Genomic DNA, 7615 nt, shown 5'->3' on the forward strand with positions numbered 1-7615 from the left:
TGGGGGGTGGGGGGTGAGTCCTGTCCACTCCACATGCTGGGTTTCTGACTACTACCACCATGGGTGAGGGTCAAGGTGGTCTGAGGTCAGCAGAAGAGTGCCTGGGTGCCCCATGCTTCCCCCAACTCCCTGAATACCCACCTGGAGAAGTGGTGGGATGCTGCGGCGGAGTGGGCAAGGCCTGGCCTTGATCAGAGAGGCTGGCAGTGGGCTCCCTGCCACGCAGCACCCAAGGCCTGCGCCTTGCGCCAGCCCTTATCAATCACAACAGAGGTGGCAGATCCAACTGTCTCCCATCTCCAGAAACCCTCTGGCACCCGCTCCCTCAGTAGAGCTGCAGAATGTACAGGCTGGGTTCCCGCCACAGCCTCAGGGTGAAAACTGCGATCAGACCCTTGGTGACCAGCCTGACCCAAGCCCAGAGGCCACACCCCCATGAACAGCCAGGCCCTGGGCTTTAACAGGATCTTGCTCCTCTTCTGGCCACTCTCCCATATTCTCATGCCTTGTGATAGGCTGGAGGCAGATGGCACTATTCCTAGAGTAGGTGCAGGAACCCCCACCCTCAAGGTCTGCAGGTTGCCCGGGAGCTGGAGCTTCTCTTAGGATACAACACTGAGAGAAAAACTCCAACGTGACCATCTCCCTGGCACCCCCAGGAGCCAAGGCCAGCTTCTAAAGGAGCCCCCTTCAGCATGCAGGGACGCTCGGAGAGCTCACCAAGAGGGCTGTGATCTCACTTGCCTCAGTTCTGAAAGGCGCACTCAGTCACCTGGGGGCAGGAGCTCCACACCAGCACTCTGTCCCTGGATCGAGGCAATCACCCAGGGCTGCCCTGAGTGAGCACCAACCAGGTCTGGGCTCCAGGCTCTGCCAGCAGAGGAAGGGGGCCTTCCTGGCCTCACTCTTCCAACCCCTGCAGGGCCCAGCCCAGTCCCTGCTCCCTGAGGGTCCAAGGATGAGTTCTCAGAAGACATCAGGAAGCCATTCTGTTCCTCTGTCCTTCATCTTCCATGAAATTCCCCGAGGACAAACCTCCCAAGGGAACTGAGCCACAGGGAGAGGTCACAATCTGCGTTACAGATTCTTGCAGGGAGGAAAGTCCAAACTGTACATTTTATTCTCACATTTTTAATCAGCAAGGCCAAGAACAAGCGCCTTCCTGTGCCAAGGCAAACACCAGTCAGAGCCACAGTTGAGGCCACAAGAGCCAGAGCAAACCACTGAGCCGCATCAGAGGGACACTGAGCAGGGCCACATCCAGCCCTTCCAAGAGGCTCTACCAGGGCTTCCACTAGCCTCCAACCAGGGCACAGGAGTAGCCCCTAGAAGAGATGCCAGAGGCAGCACTGTCCCAGGATAGGACAGAGTACGGCAGTGCCTCGACCGGCTGGACCGGCCCAGATCTGCACACAGGTGGCTTTGGCTGTCTTCCGACTGCCTCCATGTGAGCTGGGTTTCTGCCTGGCCTATGTGCTACAGCTGCCCAGCCGGGACTGGCACTGCCATGGCACCTAGAGTTTCCCTGGGACAAAACACAAAAAGGTAATAGACCATCAGGACTTGAAGACTCAGCAGTCAAGCCCCCGGAGTGGTGGTGAGAGCCACCTACCTACAGAACCAAGACTTACTAGGGCAGGAGCGCTTCTAGGGTGGAACACCCCTTCAGACACCTACAACCTGTTCCAACCCTGCAGAACTGTGTCATCTCATCATTACCACACCTTCACATGGGAAACTCACCGATCAAGTGACCTGCCAAAAGCAAAACACTGCACCTATGTGTTTAAAGTGCACCTGAAAGCTGCCAGCTGCTTCCAGAGGGGCTCAAAGTATCCAAACACCGTGATCCTAAGAGTTCTTCTGCCACCATCCTGCCGACAGATTTCACTTCAGACCTCCAGATAAATTACAGCTCCATCTCGAGGGAGCCACTCAGCTGTAACTGCAGTCTGACGCCCGGGTTACGAGAGTTTTATTAAGGACAATCATGGGATTCCCCAGAGCAAAGCCACTCCCTGTACCCCTCAGAATCCTCACCATGAAAGTTCCTGTTTAATGGTTTCAGTGCAGAAGCAAGGATAACAGGAAAAAAAGACAGCACTTCTCTTCCACTCCCTGCAATAGTGAGCAAACTGTACTGGAACTAATGACTAATAATTTAATAAACCTCCCTCCCCTGACGGCACTTGCTGCTACAGAGGCGAGGAGACCAGAAACGTATGCAGATTCTGCACGACACCAAACATAAACCCCGAAGGCTGCTCCTCTTCCACGCTGCTTCAGGTCACTCTCCCAGCGCTCCAGCAGCTCTGACATGACTCCAGAACGGGGTTGGTCTGTCCCCACCCGCTTTCGGAATTCTTCCCCACCGACGGAGCGGCACCTCCACAGTACAGTCTGCCCCCTGGACTCCAGCTGAAACCGAAGCGGCTGCCCACAAGCCTCCACCTGGCTGTCGGGAGGCTGAGCCCATGAGGAGGGATTCCCAGGTCGCTGGCTAGGAAGGCCCGGCCGTGGCTCTTTAACACCATTCCAGGCTGTAGCTCAGCCGGCCGGGCTGCAACCCCCTTCCGGGCGCTGAACCAGCAACTGCCGCACAGAGGCCAGGCCCGCCCTCCCAGCCCGCGCCTCACCTGCAGACACAGGTGTGAGAGACAGCACGTCCTCTGAGAGGGCCGGGGACCGCCCGGGTCCAGGCCCCGAGCCGACGGGACGCACGCGGAAGAGGCTCAAGGCCAAGGGCCTGCCAGAGCGCGCACGAGGCGCAGAAACGGCCGGGAGGGGGCGGCGGCTCCACGGGGCTCTGCAGTTTGCTTGTTGTTCTTTAATTTACATTTAGGTACCAATCGTCCTAGCAAAGACTCCACTCTTCTAAAAAGACCAATTAAAATAAATGTGTGCATTTTTCTTTCATGAGCAGCATCTCACCTATGGCCTATAATAAATATCTTTTACAAGTCTGAATAGATGGTGAAATGAATGAATTAATAATAGAAACTTTACCCGTAATCCTGTAAGAGTGAGTGAATGAAGGACTGAATAGAAATATTATCCTCTAAACTTAGTTTCTTATTCTAGCTCTAAGCAACTTTGGCAAAATGATTTCTTACAGGACACAATAATAGTATACTCCTATTTCATTGAAATATTATGTCTTGTTTTTATAATTTTCTAACTATTTACTATCATTGAATAGAATATTTGTCAAGAATTTCACAGAATAATTATGTGGTTTCAAGTTTCTGGCTAATAACTTTGCTGAAATGAATATATTTTGTATATTTCTTTGAAGTGTATGAGTAGGGGACACTCCTAGCTTCGAAACTGATAGGTCAGGAAATAAATAAAATTTAACTCCGATAAATTCTGATACTTTTCTTCAACAAAGGCTAAACTAAAATTATTAATATTTTCAAGTATTTGAAAAATTTTATAATGCTGTTCTACTTGCATTTATTTACTTATGTATGAATTTATGCATCATTATGCTAATTTGTTTGAAAACTTGTTTATTTCTATGCTTATTAGATTATTTCCATTTTTCCAATATATTTTTAAATGGCCTCTTATGCCATCCTTAATATTTTATAGGAAAATAAAATATGTGGATGCTAATCAATCTAACTAACAAAACAGTAGTAATGCTTAGATGAAAAAGATGGGTGGGTCTCAGTGTTGAGGGTGGAAGTTTTGCTAATGATGTGATATGAAATGAGGTGTTGTTCACATTTAGCCAATGCTTGGATTAGCAAGTGGCCTCGCGCGGCTGGGAGGGAGGGTCCCGCGGCTCGCACTCGGACTGGCCGGTGTCGTGGAGGGGGCGGCCGGGCGCGCGGCGCGGGCAGGGTCCGACCCCGACCCCACGCTTTCGCAGGTCAGTCCGGAGGCCGTGGCGACCCTTGGGCCCGCCTTTCTGGGGAGAGGGGAGAGCCTTGCGGGGAGGAGGACCCTGGGGGAGGACCCTGGAGATAGGCAGACCCTGTGGGGGAGGACCCTGGGGTGGGAGTGTTTGGGGAAGAGGACCCTGGGAAGGAGGATCTGGAGAGGGGGGAATGGGAGAGCGTCCTGCTGGGAGGACTCCGGAGCGGGAGACCCTCGGGAAGGCAGAGGACCCTCGTGGGGGCAGAAGATTCCCTTTGAGGGCGATATACTTGGGGAGGGAGGGGCTGGAGGACTCTCATGGGATGGAAAACCCTGGGGGAGGGGGGAACCTTCCTGGGTGGGACGAGGGTCAGAGCTGCCTCTGTTTTATGAGGAGGATCCTCTGAGATTTTGCTGAGGACGCTGACCAAGTTGGCACGCAGGGTTCCGAGTACAATTCCTTGGAGAAATGTTTACGTAAATTAGACTAACATGGAGGCATTATTTGATATACAATGTAAAACACCAGATCTGAGTATTTCCTTTTAATTAAACTTGAGAGTCTCGGCCCGCATCCCATTCCTGGACAATCAAGTCACTCATTCCTTCGGCAAGCGCAGGCACCCAGGGGAGACACGAAGGTCCACAGGACCCCCAGACAGACAGCGAGGGACTCAGGCCCAGGTGCACCAGGCTCTGCTTCGTGTGGATGGAAAGAAGGACAGTGAGATTCAGGCAGCCGTGGCCTCCCCTCCCCCGTGGCAGCAGCCCCTGCCCTGTGAAAGGAGCGCTGAGTGGCTGGGACCAGAATGACAGATGGAGGCTGGCAGGCAGTGGTCTCACCACTCAGAGAGGGAAATGGTCTTTCTGGAGAGGAGGGGCACGCCCCCACAAAAGCTCCCACAGTCCTGGGTCCTGCCTCACCTTCTGGAAGGTCCCGATTGTCACACTCTTGTCCAAGGGGAACTCACACTCGGCGACCACTGCACGCCCAGCCTGCTTTCGATCCCTGGGCCTGCTCCCTCCACCTGGCAGCTGGGCGGGAGGCTGGACAGCCAGAACAGAAGCCAGCCGCGAGGACAGAGTTATCAGTACACCTGCTGCAAGTGGCAATGAACAAGCAGCACACAGTTGAGACCTGAGAAGACGCACAGCCCGAGAAGGGGCTGATGGCAGGCACAGGGCAGGGTGTGGGTAAGGTCGTCGTACCTAGGAATGGAGAACAGGGTGAGGAAACCTGTGTCCTGCCTGGCACCTGCCCTCCAGGGCGGTCTCCGCGGAGGATGCGCCCCTCCCCTTCAGCTAGCTCCATGGAGGTAGGTCCTGGCCCCAGGCTTAAACTTCACCAGCATCCTCTGAGGCCTTTCCCATCTACATGGCAGCCCCTGTAAATGGTGTAGGTGTCTGGTGTGGAGGCCTGTGGCAGGGGTAAGAACTCAGGTCCTGAGAGTGGACAGGCCAGGCTGGTGGCCATCAGCCTAGACAATGGCTCCAGGTCGAGTTAGGAGAGCTCCTTGTCCTGACATTTATTCTGGAGGCACTGGAAGCCCTTTTCAAACCTCATCTTGTTCCTTCTCCCCTCAACTCTGAGAGTGTCTTGGGTGGCTGTGAATCTGACTACTTGCCTGAAGATTTGGCAGTCAGTGTGGCTGGGAAATTATGGCCCACACTTGGGATCTCACCCACTCCTCTCCAGGAAGCCTTTGTCAAGCTCGAGAAGCTTTGCTCTTCCCACATCTTCCCAGAGAGTTAGACCCTGGAGGGAGGAAGACTTGGGGGAGGACCCTAGAGATAGGCAGGCCCTGTGGTCTCCCAGGGTCTTTGTCCTCGCATGAGACCAGGGTCCTCCGGGGTGGGAGCATGCTTTGATGAATGAGCAGCTCATCGGGAGTCGCTGAGACGGGAGGCAGACTGGAACCCGTACTCTGTCGGCGTTCCCTCTCACTGGGATGGTGGGCCCTCGCCCGGGCAGACATGCCACCACAGAGGACCTAGCCAGGGAGATCCTCAGCACCCCAGCTCTGAGCTGGGGGTCCGCAGCCCCCTGCACCAGCAGTGGGCCCTCACACAGCGTGCTGAGCCAGGGTCGGAGGAGAGAGCAGCTTCAGACTGAGAATCTGACCGAGGCTCCGGCACCGGCCTTGGGCAGCGACACTGGCACGGGCAGCTCGGGAGCCGCGGCTGCAGCAGGGAGCATGCGGGTGCTTGTCTTCATCAGCTTATTTTTAGTTGCGTTATGTAAGTGGCTTCATCTCAGCGTCATGTAGGAAGGGGGGGGTCTCAGATTTAATTACAGGATGACAGTCTTTGCTTTTCAAGCAAGCTGTTCCCCTGGCAAGGCAGGCAGGATTGGTGAGTTTTTGCTAAACAGAAGGAGCCCTTTCCGAGGTGGCCGCCCGGCAAAACTTGAACCTATTTTCACTTCTGTCTCTCCCTGACTAGCCCAACCCAGTTTCAGCTGAGCTTGGCCTAAGAGCCTGGCCATTCGTCTGCGATCACGGGGACATCTTGTTCGACAGGGAGCTTTCTCTCTCCCCCGCCCCTCCCACCCTCTGCTTGGCAGCTTTGCCTTCTCTTGAAGAGAGGGACCCACCCAGTCAGAACTCCTCTTCCCTTTTTTCGTTCCTGGATTAAAGCACTTGTAATCAGTAACCAGAAAGTTCCAGAGCAGGAGAGGCCGGGCCGGGCTTCCGGAGCAGTGTGGGGAGGGCCAAGCCTTCCCTCCTCTCCTGCCCTCCCTGTGCTTATCGCGCACTTCCTCCCCCTACGCCAGGTGCCTGCACCAGGGTCACAGGGCACAGCTGTCCACATTGTGTCCCAAGCGTGGTTTTCCTGGTTCCTGGACGGGCTCCCCACGTTCTTCACGACTGTCACATTATCAGCACAAGAGGTGCAGGAGCTGGAGCTCCTGGGTTGGGGAGTCCCACACACGGTGCCTTTGTCCAGTGCACAGGGCAGAGCTGTTTCCTGCGAGGGGCGAGAAGGATGGTGTGAGACCCAGGTCGGCAAGTTAGGCATGCAGCTGGGGAGGGGACAGAGTCGCGAGGGAGTCAGTTCTAGGAGACGACCACCACGACATGGACAGGGCCTGCAGCTGCTGTGGCTCTTAGGCAGGTTTCACAGCCTCTGCAAGGCCCCAGCAGTGGAGGTTAGGACCCGGGTGACGTTGCGGGGATCAAGGCATAGAGGGGTAACAAAAGCACTGAGAACCGAGCCTGGCACATGGCGAGCCTTGGTGTGCTCCAGAGATCATCGTTATGGTCAGTGACAAGACAGGGTGTTTAGAGTGCCGCTCGGAAAGTCACTTTAGAGGCTGCCCTTTAAAACGTAAGGTGCCTCTAGGAGGTGGAGCCTCACACCTGCTCCGTAAGTGTGGGCCGTGCAGAGCGACTTCCTTCCGGGGGTGCAGCAGGAAAAGAGGGGAAAACCCCCGACAGATGCCGCCTTGGCCAGGGGACCAAGGTCAGCATCCACTGGGAAGGTCCTGCTGACAGGTGTGCCCTGCATGTGCTGTGACGACAAGGGCCCTATACCTCTGCACTCTTCCTCCTGTGGCCCAGGCTAATTATGAGAAAAACACCAGACAGATCCCAGCAGAGGGACACTCTGCAAAGCACCCCCAGCACTCAGAACTGCCAGGATCACTAAAAACAAGGAAAAGCCTGAGAAACTGCCACAGCCAAGAGGACCTGAGGAGACAGGAGGACGAAGTGTCATGTGGGATCCTGGATGGGATCTTGGACAGTAAGAA

This window comes from Galeopterus variegatus, unplaced genomic scaffold, assembly GCF_000696425.1.
Source record: "Galeopterus variegatus unplaced genomic scaffold, G_variegatus-3.0.2 Scaffold446, whole genome shotgun sequence".
NCBI lineage: Eukaryota > Metazoa > Chordata > Mammalia > Dermoptera > Cynocephalidae > Galeopterus > Galeopterus variegatus.